The following is a 17,066-nucleotide window of genomic DNA, read 5'->3' on the forward strand; positions in this document are numbered from 1 at the left end:
CAGAAAGGAATTCTATCAAATCACTACAGATTTATGAACCCAAGTCCAGTTCAAATCAAGCCTTCTTTCATGTGTTTTTGAAGTTTGAGTTGAAATTTTCACACAGCTCTAATATTCATTGTTGATCCAAAAGGGATAGCTGGTCTAATATCAATTGTTGTCAGACACCTCTGGTGCATTATGGTATAAATATAAGAAACGAGAGTGGTTTGTCTGTTTCCTGAACTAAGCAGCGTATACTAGAGATGCAGACATTTGGGGAACTTGGTCACAGTAAGATTGCAAATGTGATTTCTTTTTGTTAAAGGGAATCTGTGTTTTGAATATAACTTTAGAAGACAAAGCCAGCTTTTTTCAAGAGGCAGCAGATATACAAAAGAAAATGTATTTTTAAATATGAGCACAGATATTGTGCTTATGTTAATATTTTGTACCCAACTATTGATTTTATTGGTCCTTTCTTGAGTTATCAATTGCCTACATTTTTTCAAATAGCCAGCTCTACACTGAGCCCATTTAACCCCTTTTATACCTGTATGCATGCCACTGAAACTTGTCTGTCTGAACACATTTATTTTCCTGCTCATTTAGTATCTACAATTAGCTGTCTACTTCCAAAATACACCTTTCTACAAATGCAGCCCACTGAATCAAACTCATTACCTTAAGACATTTCTGTGGCAAAGGTTATGCTTTTCTGAGCTATATTAATCTCTTTGTCTAAACATCACAAGCTTAATTGGTTTAGATCAGACTTATACAGTTTTGAGTAAAATGGTGTGATTAATGTGAGCTGAAGAGGACTGGATCTGCACAGTCTCATTCTACAGCAGACACAAACCTATTATCAATGGAACTATGAGAGTGCTTGGGAAAACCCAGCTTTGGTAAGCAAGTTTCTTTACAAAAAAACACTGGAGGAGGAGAGTAAATAAAAGGTTTCTTCATTATGTTATGGACTTTCTATCAATGGAGCTACTCTGTGAGCAAAATCACTAGGATAGAGCTTGCTCTGCTAACTGATTACGAATCATGCACAACTAGCAGAGAATGTTGGATTTCACATTTGCTAGCTAGCCAGCAGGAGGAAAAAAATAAATATAGGGAAGCCTGTGCGTTGCAAGAGTGGTCCTTTTCCCTCACCCTTTGTCTCTGATTGGTGCCCATGAGACAGAGGAAGGAAAGGTAGACTGAGCAACAAGAGATTGGAGGAGAGGAGCAGTGCAAGTGAGAAAAGTGCTATCCCATTCCAAACTACAGAAGTTCTCCCTAGCATTTGTGAGCAGTCAGCCTGCCACTCTTCAAACAGATGCCTGCCAGAGCACCTGTTCTCAGTCCCTGCAAGAACTCAGAGGCAATAAAGAGGCACCAATAGCACCTTCTCTCCTCCTCCTCTCCCCACCATAAGTCTCTCTTGTAAGTGCAAGAGGAGGCAGAGAAGAGAAATTGCCATGGGCGAGCAAAAGCTGTGTTGCCAACTCTTGGTTTTATCATGATAATTGTGATACTTGTTGTCTTTCTTAAAGCCTTTGCACCAAGAGTCATGAGAACCTCAGCTTTTATTTAAAAAAGAACAAAAAGTAAGTTTCTAACATTCATGACTGTGAAGAAAATCTGGAAAGAGTGACCCTAGTGTATCCTAACATCTCAAAAACCAGAAGGCAAAGTAAAAGGATCCAAAATGTACTACTTTTTAAGCCAATCTGACTCATGATTTTTGAATGCTTAGAGTTGGCAATACTGAATTAGATTGGGAAATAAATGCTAGTAACAATAATAGGGCTCAGATGTTCCTAGACGTGCTAGCAGATGAATTCCTTCAGCAAGTAGTAGCTGAACCGACGAGGGGGGATGCCATTTTAGATTTGGTGCTGGTGAGTAGTGAGGACCTAGTTGAGGAAATGATAGTAGGGGACAACCTTAGCTCGAGTGACCATGAGCTAATTCGGTTTAAACTAAATGGAAGGATTAACAGAAATAAAACTGTGACTATGGTCTACGATTTCAAAAAGGCCAACTTTAATAAATTAAGGCAACTACTTAGGGAAATAGATTGGGCTAACATACTTAGAGAGCTAAAGGCAGATGAGGCCTGGGATTATTTCAAGCTGAAGTTGCACGAGCTGTCCGAGGCCTGTATCCCGAGAAAGGGGAAACGGTTAGTGGGCAGGAGAATTAGACCTAGCTGGATGAGCGGGCGTCTCAAAGGGGCGATTAAGAAAAAACAGAAAGCGTACAAAGAATGGAAGAGGGGGCTGATCGGTAAGGAAACCTACCTTATTGAGGTCAGAGCATGTAGGGATGCGGTGAGAAAGGCCAAAAGCCGTGTAGAGTTGGACCTCGCGAGGGGAATTAAATCCAATAGTAAGAGGTTTTATAGCCATATAAATAGGAAGAAAACAAAGAAAGAGGAAGTGGGACCGCTGAAGCATGTAAATGGAGTGGAGATTAAGGATAATCTAGGCATGGCACAATATCTAAATGAATATTTTGCATCGGTATTTAATAAGGCTAATGAAGGGCTTAGGAATAGAGGGAGCGGGATAGAGGGGAATAAAGGAGGGGCGATTGACATTACAGTATCAGAGGTGGAAGCCAAACTTGACCAGCTAAATGGGACTAAATCGGGCGGACCGGATGATCTCCATCCTAGAATATTGAAGGAGCTGGCGCGAGAAATTGCAAGCCCCTTGGCGATAATTTTTAATAAATCTGTAAACTCGGGGGTGGTACCGATGGACTGGAAAATAGCTAATGTGGTTCCTATTTTTAAGAAGGGGAAAAAAAGTGACCCGGGTAACTACAGACCTGTTAGTTTAACTTCTGTAGTATGCAAGGTCTTGGAAAAAATTTTGAAGGAAAAAGTAGTTAAGGACCTTGAGGTGAATGGCAATTGGGACAAATTACAACATGGGTTTACGAAAGGCAGATCGTGCCAAACCAACTTGATCTCCTTCTTTGAGAAAGTAACAGACCTTCTAGATAAAGGAAATGCGGTGGATCTAATTTACCTTGATTTTAGTAAAGCGTTTGATACTGTCCCGCACGAGGAATTATTGGTTAAATTGGAAAAGATGGGGATCGATATTAAATTCCAGAGGTGGATAGAAAACTGGTTAAAGGGGAGACTGCAGCGGGTAGTACTGAAAGGTGAACTGTCGGGTTGGACGGAGGTCACCAGTGGGGTTCCTCAAGGTTCGGTTTTGGGTCCGATTTTATTCAATCTATTCGTTACTGACCTCGGAACCGAATGTAGGAGTGGGCTGATAAAGTTTGCGGATGACACAAAGTTGGGAGGTATTGCCAATTCGGAGAAGGATAGGGATATTCTGCAGGGAGACTTGGATGACCTTATAAATTGGAGTAAAAATAATAGGATGAGATTTAATAGTGAGAAGTGTAAGGTGATGCATTTAGGGATGACTAATAAGAATTTTAGTTATAAGTTAGGGACGCATAGGTTGGAAGTGACGGAGGAGGAGAAGGACCTCGGAGTCCTGGTTGATCGTAGGATGACTATGAGTCGGCAATGCGACGTGGCTGTGAAAAAAGCTAATGCGATTTTGGGATGCGTTAGGCGAGGTATTTCTAGTAGGGACAGGGAGGTGCTGCTTCCGTTATACAAGGCGCTGGTGAGACCTCATTTGGAGTACTGTGTGCAGTTCTGGTCTCCTATGTTTAAAAAGGATGAACTGAAACTGGAACGGGTACAGAGAAGGGCCACTAGGATGATCCGAGGAATGGAAAACCTTTCCTATGAAAGGAGACTCGAGGAGCTCGGTTTGTTTAGCCTAACCAAAAGAAGGCTGAGGGGGGATATGATTGCTCTCTTTAAATATATCAAAGGGATTAATACCAAGGAGGGAGAGGAATTATTTCAGCTGAGTAGTAATGTGGACACGAGAACGAATGGATATAAACTGGCCGTGGGGAAGTTTAGGCTTGAAATTAGAAGAAGGTTTCTAACCGTCAGAGGGGTGAAATTTTGGAACAGCCTTCCGAGGGAAACGGTGGGGGTGAAAGACCTTTCTGGCTTCAAGATTAGGCTTGATAAGTTTATGGAGGGAATGGTTTGAAGGGATTATGTGATTTTAGTCAATTAGTCATTAACGTGCCATCGCGGGTAAAATGAGGGTCCGGCTGTAGAATCTTGCCTGTATGCTCGGGGTACTGCTGATCGCCATATTTGGGGTCGGGAAGGAATTTTCCTCCAGGGTAGATTGGCAGAGGCCCTGGAGGTTTTTCGCCTTCCTCCGCAGCATAGGGCAGGAGTCGCAGGCTGGAAGATTCTGTTGTGGGTGGGTCAGCTTTTGTGGCCTGCATCATGCGGGAGGTCAGACTAGATGACCATATTGGTCCCTTCTGACCTTAAAGTCTATGAGTCTATGAGTCTATGAACCAGGGTGGAGAAGAGAGAAACAGAGGTGGTGAGGGGTAGCAAACAAACTGGGCAAGAGAGAGGGAGGACACAAAGAGAGTACAGAACTGGAGAAGAAAGCAAAATAAAGATTGATATTAGTGCCGCAAAACATCCACAAAAACATACAAAGAACATTAAATAGAGAGATGGAAGGGACAAAACACTAGCCGAGATGTGACAAACATGGAAGGGTGAATGAAGTGCCACCAAGCACAAGAGTGCTTCAACCGAAGAAAGCTGGGTTCCCTAGGATTTGCTCTCATCCACAGCATTCCTCTCAGGTGTGCTCCCATGAGCTCCGCAATGGCTATTGTCCCAGCCCCCACCATGAAGAAGGAGTTAGCACAGCACATGTTAAAATGCTAGTATGAGCATTATCCTACTCTTGAAATTCCTCAGAGGTCTGAGGGGGAGTGATGCCGCAGCTCTCCCCTGACCACAATAGTCCCTATTGGCTAGCCATGCCCCTCTTGAAACTGCTGGGCCTGACATGCACAGAAGGGACTCATGTTCACATTGTCAGGAGTAAGGCCCTGCAGCTGCACCTGCTCAGTCTGCTGACAGCCTAATGAGTTAGCCAGGCTGCCTGATGGACTGTCCTGCCTGATCAGCTGAGGAAGCTAGCAGGCCAGTTCTTAAGCCCAGCAGCAGCAGTAGCTCGCTGGCTGCTCAATGCACATGCCTGCGGATTCTCTGCCTCCCTGTGCTCGCTTCATTCCAAGCCCTGGTCCTCCACTGCTCCTGCCTAGGCCCTGTCCTACACCCACCCTTGTTCCAGTCCCGTCCCAGCCTTGCTCCTGCCTTGGAACTAGTCCTGCTCCTGCCTTCAGATAATCTGGCTCTGATCCTTGACTCGGATTCCTGGCCCCAACTCTTCCTTGACACATGGCTCTGCCATTCGGGCTTATCCTAGGGTTAACCGTTGGCCCCGGTTCTGACCCTGGCTCCAACCACTAAGCCTGGCACACATCACCTATGAATTTGGACCATCAAGTTCTGTATGCATTTAGCCATAATATTCTCCAGCTCTCACTTCTCAGGACTCACACAGCAATCCCATCACCTGTTGCTTATTTTTGTTTGTTGCTATAGGAAAACTAATTTTTATATCTTGGTATGAGCAAACAATAAGAAACCAGGAGTGGCTATGTAATTTAATACTTTCAGCATTAGCTTAGTGTGGCTGACAGCATCCTTCACAGTTCTTAGTGTACCCCTGCACTATGAACAGTGGCCTTAGGATTCTCACCTGCTCTGAAATCCTCTCAGCACAGGGTGAGTATTGGTTGTCACTCAGCAAGTTACGCCTCCCTGATTCTCATGATGCAGCTGCACAAACCCTGTGCTTGGGCATAAGTCAGACCAGCTTAGGAGCTGGTTTAAGCACCTGTACTCCACCAGCGCAGGTAGGAGTAAGCGCCGTCGACGGGGGAGCCGCAGAGGTCGATTTGCTGCCGTCCTCACAGCGGGGTAAGTCGGCTCGGATACGTCGAATTCAGCTACGCTATTCACGTAGCTGAATTTGCGTATCTTAAATCGACCCCCCCCCCCCCCCCCCGTAGTGAAAACGTAGCCATGGTCATATTCTTTTCCTCGATTCTGGTGGTTTAAAGCAATGGAACCTGACTTTTACTGGCCAGGGGAGAATTCTGCCAACAGAGGGGAGCATTCAGCTGTCATTAACTAGCTAGGCAGCTCTCATGCCAGTTGCTCCCCCTCACCTCCTAGGGGGCTGAATGATTTGGGAGCCTGAGAAAGGGGACAAGCCAAGTGAGCCTATGCTCTGCCAATTCTAAGCTGATGATGTATGAACCCATAGGGGCCATACCCAGCTGGTATGCTTACCAAAATTAAAGTGTCGATTTGGAGATCGATTGTCGCGTCCCGACGAGACGCGATAATTCGATCCCCGAGAGATCGATTTCTACCTGCCGGTTCAGGTGGGTAGTGAAGACGTAGCCCATGTGTCTGTCCATCCATCCTTGCTGCTTCTTGTCTGCTTCTTTTAACTAAAGTTGTTGGACATATATCCCTCCTCAGTTCCCACCACTGTTGCTTTCCCTCCTCCTTAAACTAAGTCCATATTTCAAACACTGCCATTCACTGATACCTCCTTTTGTAGGCCCGTCTGACCCATACACCACATCTGACCTTTCAGTTCCTTCCTTCGTTCCTTCCTTACCCACTCCCAGTTTGCCCCATCACCAACTCCTCCCCTCCCCCTTGACGTTATCTTCTCATACCCTGTTCCCTTCCCTTATTGCCCAACCTCTAGCATCTAGTTCATAGTCTTCAAAGTGTGGCAATGTCTACTCTCAGGTGTGCCAGTGTAAATTCAGAGCAAACTAATGCTTAAGCAATTGAGTTGTTCTGGATCTATATCAGTTTAAACAAACAGTTATCTAGTTTCTGATCTGGCTTGGGTCACACATGAAACCAGTAGGTAGGCATCATCTAGTATCAGTGGACATTTGTCCTAAATAGAGCCAACACTGGACAACCACGAATATTATCAGTTGGGACTATGGTGAACTGGGAGAACTGCCTGGGATGCAATGCCTACTGCTCTATGCCTGGCTCTAGCCAGCTACTGATCTCTCTCTTTCTTGAATGATAAAATTCACCTTTAAACAGGAAAAAAAAAACACCCTCCTTTAGGAAGTAATCACACAGATATACAGAAAGGTAGATAAAAGCATCCGTGACACAAAAAATGTAAATCACAACACTTATAACTAATGTATTTTCTTTTCTTTCTCCTCTTCTTTTTCTAAGGCATAAAAAAGAATAATAATAAAAAAAAATTAAAAAAACTGGCATGGTTATCATTCATGTTGATGTCAACAGCCCTACACAGACAGGTAACAGGAAAATACCACCCCAGGGATTCTATTCATGGTGCACAGCAGGGCCCTGTCTGTAATTACTGTGGCCTAGTTATTTCTCAGGGGAAAAAAGTCCAGCACCAGATCCTTTTTTTTCCCCTTAATAGGTGAAGTTGAACCTAAAGCACTGTAATTTTAATCAAATCTTTCCCATCTGCGTGTAGTGTCTCTGAGAAGTTGAAGATTTAAGTGTATGTTGTAGGGTTTGTTGAATAGTCCCAGCGGGGGGAGAAGGGGCAGAGAGATGGTAATTATGTTACACTTAAAGGTATTTCTGTTGCCAAGGAAGGTTTTTCCCCCCACCCCCACCCCCTTTCCCTAGTGAGGGTTAAGATGATGTCATGGACAGAAAAGGAAATACTGCGGTGGAATAGAAGGCATACTCAGAGCAAGAGGTGGAAATGATGAAGCTGCAGCTTATAAATTTGCCTGAGGATTGTTTTCGTAAATAAAATGTTTAAAAGCACAGTGACAAAGAGGGTTTGTGGAATTTTTCATGCATGGAGGTCTTCACCACAAAGGATAATACACTGGGATACTTGGATTTGTACATATGTTGGTTGCTGATGGTAGTGAACAAGTTTCCTTAAACCCCTTCAATTTCTACTCCTTCACCTCTCTTTATATGGACAACATCGAACTTGAAACACAGCTTCTACTGCTCATGCCAACATCAATGGGAAAATTTCAATGGAAGCAGGATCAGATTTGTACAGTAAATATTACAGCTTAGCAAATAGTTTGCAACAACAACAACGTAATTCAAGAAATACACCCTCTTCCAACTTTTAGAAATGTTCTACACTGTAGGCTGACCACTAATACAAAGAATAGCTACTACTGAGAACTCGCCATGTTTGTAAACAATATTGATTTAATAATAAATCAATACATTTTAGGTACGTTTTAATTTTATTAACAAAGGATTTTTAATGCAAAAAACAATCTACAAAAAGTACCAATGGAACTCTAGACGTTATGGTTAAATTATGGTACCACATTTTATTGCCAGTCTGACCCCCTTTTAGTTGTATCAACGTGCAGCAATGACATTCAGTGATGAACTGTCACTCACAATCATGTATTTCTGTACTTATCTTCAGAACAGTTAGAGACCCGTCTCTCAGATATTTAGAGAGATTATTCTGAACTGGAATTGATACAAAACATTTAGTGCCATGTTCTCCTCTCAATTACACCAAGGCAAACCTGTTGGCTTCAATGAAGTTGGACTGGTGTTACTGCAAGGAGAATTTGCCCAGTAAATTGTTGCTCACTTTTCCTCAAAAAAGACCATACAAAGAGGTTTCACAGTGCTGAGCACCCCCTTTGAGGTGCCGTGCACCTTACTCACTACAATGGAAACTGAGGGAGCCCAGGCAGCTCCTCACAGGAAGCACCCAGCAACTTGCAGGGTCATGCCCACAATGCAGTACAAGTTATCATACAGTTGCAAATTCTGAGCAGTCAGGAAGATTTTGATTACAGCTTTGGCTGGGTACCTTCTATGTTGTCTGAGTGAAAAACATAGGATGTGTCCTTCTGGTCTATTTTCTTTTTTCAGCAAGTATTCTTCTGAACTAAGATATTAGATGGTGAAAGCAGGGCAGGCAGAGCTTAAGTCTAGTGCACTCACCCTACAGATCTCCAAAAGAATTGTGTATAATTTCAGCTAGACTGGTTCACTAAGTGACCCCCACGGGCAGATCCTTGGCCCTCCTAAGTCCTCTTTGTGCCTCTTTGTGCTAGCAGAGTGGTCTTTGGGGGATTTTCACCAACTGGTGTAACTTAGAGCAGTTTACCAGGAACCTCTTCAGAATGGAGGAATGGAAAGGTGGCTTATACACACTTCTCCCTCCCTCCTTCCATCTCATGCTTGCAGCTGAGGATTTACCACCAGGTGTTTACCTCATTTCTAATGCATGAAATCACTTGTGTTAAAGCTATCAATCAAAGTGTCTCCTGGTCAGGTGGTCCATACCTTATCCAACAAAAGCAAAAGAGGAATTTAGGTACAGAAGGCAGACTGTAATTACTCATAAACCAAGGCACCTTGATTAACATGTTCAACTCTTCCCAAAAGTGCTACAGGATTCTGTAATGGCTCAAAGTGGTCAGGTCCTTACTTATATACATCAACTGAAAGAGACCAACTCCAATAGCACAGGTCCCTCCAATGTTACATCGGATACAGCTTCAGAACTGTCTTAAGAGGGCAAAGTGCCGTCATCTGAACTACCAACACTAACCCCTATGACCATGGCCTTGGATTTTTCTTTTTCCAAGTATCTCCAGTCCTGTCCATGCTTTCAGTGACACTGATGCATAGTTAAAATGTCAGATCAAAATACACTGTTAGACAGCTATAGTAACAATATATGAGCTAGTAAGTTACATATACCTAAAACAATGGCTTTTTTCACTCCTACACAGGAAGCCAGTACGTTACACTGAGGTCAACTCTTCACGTCCACCTTGATCAGGTGTCACTAGATTGTACTAAGATGCTGATATACAGCAAAATCACAAACAATTCAGCTACGGGTCAATTGTGCCTAACTTCAGATGTTTCAAGAGGAATGCAAGAAGAAATTTTAAAATGACAGGGATACTCAGTGATGTTTGCAGCAAAATGGTCTGGACTTATCACTCTGCTGAAGCCATATCTAGCTGGACCCATTCTCTGCTTTAGCTTTGAAAATCCAATATTTTCCCTCCTTTTGTTATGACCCAATGACAAGAAAGGAGGAGCCACCAGGAAATAAAGGTGTTGTGTGTGGGTTTAAAACAAAAAAACAAAAAAAACCATGCTGTGGAAGGTGTTTTTAGAGTGGCATGACCATTACCACTTTGCCTTCTGTTCTGACACACAAGTCACATAGCAACTTGTACCACTCCATAGCAACCTCCCATACAAAGACAAGCTTGACTGTTAATTAAAGAAAGTCTACTTTTAATTATATAGAGAGAAAGAGTCTCAAAATAAACTCTCCCTGACAAGGGTTTGTACAATATGTTCTCTCCCTACAGGACACATTTTAAATGGAAAACTGTTAATGCAGCATTAAGGTTCTAGAGCTAAGACTCAGGAAATGCAAAAGTTAAGATTCCTACAGCAGCAGCATCGCTGTCAAAGCGAATACCTTATCTATTTTGTGCTCTACATAAACAGTAATAATAATAATAATAAGCTTTGTGTTTATGTGATGCGGTGAGGGGACCCCATCCAGTGCGGGGTGGGTTCAGGTCTCTAGGCAGTGAGACTTAAAGGCTAAAGTCAATAGGGTTGCCCTGATCCACAGGGCTGTAAGGCCTAGTGGCCGGAGTCTATAAAATCACCCTGATCCACAGGGATGTAGGGCATCGTGGCCCAAGTCAATGGGATAGCCCTTCTCTGCAGGGCAGCAAGGCCTTTCGGCCAGAGTCAGTAGAGACACCCTGTGTTCATGGGGCAGTGTGGTCTAGCAGCCAGAGTCCATAAAATTACCATGGTCCGTAGGGCAGTGTGGCCTAGCAGCCAGAGTCAATAGAGTTGCCCCCCAGGACGGGGCTGTATGGCCTTGCGGCCAGAGTCAATAGAGTTGCCCTCCAGAGTGGGGCTGTATGGCCTAGCAGCCAATTGAGGTGTGTGGGCAGACACCCGGGGGAGGGGGTGGGTGGCAGCCAGGGTAGGGGGACCCAGGCCCTCTCTGCTCCACTGGGTCCCAGCCCAGGGCCCTGTCACTGGCAAGTATGTCCACCACTGAGTCAGCGGGAATCCGTCCACAACACGCTATCGTTGGGACAATGGCTAGTCTCCCCTTGGGTTACTTCCTACCATGCTACGCACGATGGCAGTCTGTGCATCTTCGGGGTCTCCGGGTTCTTTGACTGTGCAACTCCCTGTAGCTCAGACCTCCCTGGGGTGTCCCCAGATAGCTGGACATCAGCTTGGGTGTCAGCGCCTCTGGCTTCTGAGATCCAGGTAAGGAGCATCCTTCCTCTCTGGCGGTCACCCCAGACTGAGCTGGGCTGCTCCCTCTTATACTGGTGCTACATCTGGAGCATGCCCAGTAGGTACGTGGGGGCATGGCTTCCTCCACCCACAGTGAGGAGATAACCCTTTCCTGTCCAGTGTGGGGTGAGTTCACCCTGTCACAGTTTAATATGAAAAACAAAAAGAAAAACACTACCTACATACGAAATGGCTAAGTTAAGATTTTTTTAAAAACCAAAACACTACCTACATACGAGATGGCTAAGTTAAGATTTTTTTAAAAACCAAAACACTACCTACATACGAGATGGCTAAGTTAAGATTTTTTTAAAAACCTTCCTCACTTTAATGTAATTTTAATGTTGCATGAACACATTTTCTTTTTCTTCTTTTTTTTTTTTAAAAAAAGCTAAGAAATGAAAGGACAAAGAACGCAAGATAGAATGTGTGTGTACTTCCTAAGGGAACGGGATTGGTCCTGGTTAAGTGTTGCACTAGGGTCAGTAAAAATAACACACTCCTTTAATTGCACATAAGAACATAAGAACGGCCATACTGGGTCAGACCAGGAGCGGCGCCAGGGTTTTTGCCACCCTAGGCAGCAGCAGCGCTCCTCCGCAGAGCATTTGGCGGCGGGGGTCCTTCCACTTCACGTCCTCGGGGCACTTCGGCGGCAGGTCCCGGAGCAAGTGAAGGACCCGCCACCGGAGCACCCCGAAGATGCGGAGCGGAAGGACCCCCGCTTCCGAATTGCCGCCGAGGATGGCACCCCAAATCCTGCCGCCCTAGGGTCGCCTAGTGGAAGTGCCAGCCCTGGGTCAGACCAAAGATCCATCTAGTCCAGTATCCTGTCTTCTGACAGTGGCCAATGCCAGGTGCCCCAGAGGGAATGAACAAAACAGGTAATCATCAAATGATCCATCCCATGTCACCCATTCCCAGCTTCTGGCAAACAGAGGCTAGGGACACCATTAATTTACATGCATTGCAAGGGCAAACATTTCAATTGCCTAGATAACATTAATTAAAGTAAAACTGAAACGTTTAATGGTGATCACTGTGCATGTTTCATAGAGCACTAGTGCACTGCTTACAAGAAATGGTGTCTTCATTAAATGAACAGATCAAATTGGGACCCTTTTGGGGTAATTGAGGCCTGGGAGTAAACTGAGGATCTAAACTACATTTGGACAAGGGCTGTCAGAACCCCTACCCTAATTAGGCAGGAGAGGAAGGCAGAGATGCCTGGAGACCTGCTCCCTTGTTAGTGGAGCAAAAGAGCAGCATGGAATGTAATTTAAATTTCGTAGGCTTTAGGGCAGTGGTCCCCAAACTGTGGGGCATGCCCTCCGACAGGGACACAAAGGAACATTTGGGGGGCATGATGGGCCCTGGGCCGGCCCCCACGAGGGGAGGGGAGGGAGAGTCACCCAGTCCCGCTCTGCCCCCAGCCGCTGCTCTGGCCCCGGCCCACGGCTCCACTCCTGACCCCAGCTCCACTCCTGGCCACGGCTCCAGCTGAAGCTCCAGCCCCAGCCCCAGCCCCAGCTCCGACTGCCACAGCTCAGCTTCCAGCTCCACTCCCAACAGCAGACCTGCTCCCAGCTCCGGCTCCCAACGCGGTGCGGACAGATTTCAAATCTTGTACAACTTCAAGTTTGGGCACCACTGCTCCAGGGGCCCCACTGAATTCTGAGGTGCAGAGCCTGTGAGCCCAGGTATTTTAAACTGAGCTTGAGATTTAATGGTCATCCATTCAGATAAACGTTGTTTGGGGCAGGAACACAGGAGTAGGAAGGCTGGGCAGTAGTCAGGAGGGATAAGCTGAAGAGGCAACAGTGGGGCAAAGCAGTTAATGAAAATACATATCAACATTCCTCCCTGTCTCAGCAAGGAGAGGTGCTCATGTACAGAAAGCAGAGTAGTACTGAAAAGGAGAAATGTTGTCTCTATGCTCTGGCGCTATTGGCCAGTTTGGAGGAGGGTGGGAAAGCTGAACTGGGAGGGATCAGGGAAGCCAAAGGGCAGAAATGGCCCTACTGGTCCCAAATACTGGCTCCCAGTATTTGTTCCCACCTAACCTTCTCTGTAGGTTCCTTGTGGCTGCCAGAGCTGCATTTCAGACTTGCTGTGGGCTTGGCCAGATCAATTTTGGGTGTAAGGAAGGAATTCTTCCCACAGGGCAAAACTTGCCAATACACTATGGGTTTTTGGTTTTTTTTTCTCCACATTCCTCACTCCATTCTGGAGGCCTGGTGTTTTAGGGGTTGTTTGTTTTAAGAGCCAGAAAAAGAAAGAATAGTTGCTTTGTTGCACTATATGGCTGGGGTCTAAGGCAGATATGCTAGAGTTTAAGTCTTGTACATGTAAAGGCACCTTTGACTAGACCCTCATTTCCCCATGCAAGGGGAAAGTGGGATGACTCCTATGTTCAGTGTTATGGGGTGTTAGGCTAAGGGTAGCCATTCCTCTTTCCCTACTGCTTGACCAGTTTAAGGCTAGTTTCCTCCCACACTGCACCCTGGTAATTTAAAGGGGACAACTACCCCAGTTAATTGATTTAAAGTTAATCAAGTTGCAGCCTGCCACTTACCTCCATCCCATATGTCTCATTTTCCTGTATAGGCTGATCAATAATGACAGGATTGTAGGAGGTCACACCATCGCTAATGTGAGTTTTAAATCTGTGGACTGCTCTATGGGAACTTGAGGAAACAATCCAGGAGGGCCCGGGATGGAAGCATAATGAACAAAATGTAGTATTCATTTTGTAAGTGGTATCTTCCTACCCTGCAAGTACAAGGAATTGCATCTTCCACCCCCTGAGTTCTTGTCAGCAATCAACACCATTTATACATACATGCTGTACAGAGAAAAAAATTACATGACAGTGGATCTCTATTATGACATGTATCTTCATGGATACAGAGAGAAGTGATAACTCACCAGTGAAATAGCCATGAGTGAGATATCTGTCCTTTCTCATAAGTGAATTGTCATAATAGAGTTCTTCACAAACTATACACTTACAAAACCACAAGAAAGAAAGAAAGAAAGAAAGAAAGAAAGAAAGAAAGAAAGAAAGAAAGAAAGAAAGAAAGAAAGAAACTTCTTTGGATAACTGATACAAATAAGACTACTAAAACATATGTAGGAACAGACATTTTCAAATCGTGTACAACTTCAAGGACATTGGAGTTATGGTTAATAAATGACACCCTAAACTAGGAAAAGAACCCATAGCAGCATTTGACAGCATGTTATTATATACACTCATATATGCACATATCCCCACACACATACATATGTGATACATATGATTGCATGGTAAGGTATTCATGTTTTCTTGGCATGCGCTTAGGATGGCTAACTGTTGGTGAAGTGAGTTAAGCAGGAGATCTCAGATGAGTGCTGGTAAGATGTTTATATTAGGCATTCTGTGACTATCACGCATGCCACAGGATAACTATTCTAGAAATGTTTTAGAGAGTTTTTTTTTTTTAAATGGTATTGGGACTACGTCCTGTATCTCTCCACCTTTACCATCAGGGCTACTCTCAATTTTGCCTTTGTCCTGGGCAAGTTTTCTTAAGATCTTGAATTTGCAGAATTAAAGGCCAGAAAGGAGCTTTTAAGAACCTACGAACCTGACCTGCATAACATAGGACATGGAATTTCACCTAGTAATTCCTACAGTGGAGGGAATTATTCTTCTCTACTATGGGAATGAACCATATCAAGCCTAATAACTTAAAAGAACATAAAAAGTTACCGGTGTTTTATTCTCACCTATCCAGCAAACCACTTCAGCATGTGAGTAGGTCCACTGACTTCAGTAATCAGATGTAACAAGTAAGCATGCACTTAAATTCTTTGTTGAATGAGGGCCTATGAGCTTACCACAGATTTCTTTGGGATTTAGTGGCCAAAAACAATCCTGGCCTACAGAGTTTCACCCCCTTACACCAGCAATTAATTTGGTCATAGGTCTTGAAGAGCAAGAAGTTGTGTCTTGACTGAGAAAATGTCTTTTCAAGCTTTATAAACCTTCAAGAAAGGTGTAGGAGCAACAGAAAACTAAACTGCTTTCTCTGACAACTAAGCAATCAGGAGTCAAAATATTATTCTTAACCTGCAGAATCTGATTCATAATAATCATTTTTTTAAGAATCCCAGCAAAATATCTTATTTGTATTTTCTTTAAGCCTTCAGATGCATTTTCCATCATAATATGAATTCCTGTGAACTAAAATAAATGTATTTCAAGCTGTCATCTATTCCAAAGTCAACTAAAGTTATTAATTTGTTCAGATTCTGTTTCTGATTCTGGGTACGTTCCACTGCACTGTCAAAGCAAAACCATTCCTTCCTGATTAACAACTCCATAAATTTGGAGACATATGAGCCATTCAATATCTCCCTTTCTTTAAACAAACATACTTTAACCCAAAATTTCAAAAGTGACTAGTGCTTTGCGATGCCCCACTGGAGATACCTTGAATGAACCTGATTTTCTGATGTGCTGATCACACACCTGCTTAAAAATCGAGTCCCTTTAAATGTTCTCAATTTGGGCAGACAAAAATCACTAGTCACTTTTGAGAATTTGGGACTTGGCCTTATTGTCCAAGCATGATTTTAAGCAAAACAGCCCACATTCAAACATATTAGGATTCCTCTTTTAATTACTGAAGAATGATTTCAGTGGAAAGAAATATTTTATTTTTAAAATATTGGTTTCACCTTTAATCTTTTATATGCATTTTGATCTTTGCCTTTTGTAATAACAACATGCCACTCTAGGGCATACAGTGTGCTGAGATAAGATAATGTAAGGATTAGGGGGAACTCAAGGGATACCTATGATATTACATCATCTCAATATGGCTCTTAGCCTGTGGTGTGTATTATTGGTTAATTAAGGCACAGGAAATGATGTATATGAAAAGATACATCTTCCTTATTTCCACTGAAATAAAAATTTCAAATCAAAAGCATCTGTCTTTTTTCATTTATATGTCAAAATGTAATTGGCTATGGCTGGGTTTGTTGCCTTTATTACTTTTAATAGCTGTACAGCCACTGATTGCCCAAGCTGATGGTTAATTTAATTCCTGTCAATACAATATTGGGGCTGTCTGCATATTCAGGCCATGATTAACTGCAGCACAGTCCATAACAGTAGTGTTATTATTACTGCATTTAACTACCTCTCGGGAGAAGACAAATTAAATTATGTTGAAAATGCTGTTGATTATCATTACGGACTTATTTGTAGAGCACAATTACTGATCTGTTGTAAAATAAATCAAATTTTTTATCATCTTGGTATAAATTAAATGTAATGTAGGCGAATGGAGAGTGGTTACTGAAAGAGTTCAGGCAGCTTTGTATAAGTCAACCAAGCACTGAATTAAAATAATAATCACAGATGAACATGATATTATATTTTAATAATAAGCTACTTTGTGACCAAGTGTGGCTCATAGATTATGGGATTTCAACAATAAAAAAAGCAAACTTCAAATGCTTTATGAGCTGTTGACTTAAACAAAAAGGTTGAGGCCTTCAAATAAATTACTTTATACTACTGTTTCTACACAAGCTGGAATCATGGTTCAAGTAACTAATTTTAGGCACTGCTTTAAAAATACAATTACACTAATAGCTTACATATGATAGTCCTTTAGCTCTCCTCTTCCATCTATAATACCCACCCCTGCCACACTGTATTATATCCTTACTGAATGTGTTGCGTTACTGATAACTGCAGTGACAACAAAAT

This window comes from Emys orbicularis, chromosome 4 (assembly GCF_028017835.1).
Source record: "Emys orbicularis isolate rEmyOrb1 chromosome 4, rEmyOrb1.hap1, whole genome shotgun sequence".
NCBI lineage: Eukaryota > Metazoa > Chordata > Testudines > Emydidae > Emys > Emys orbicularis.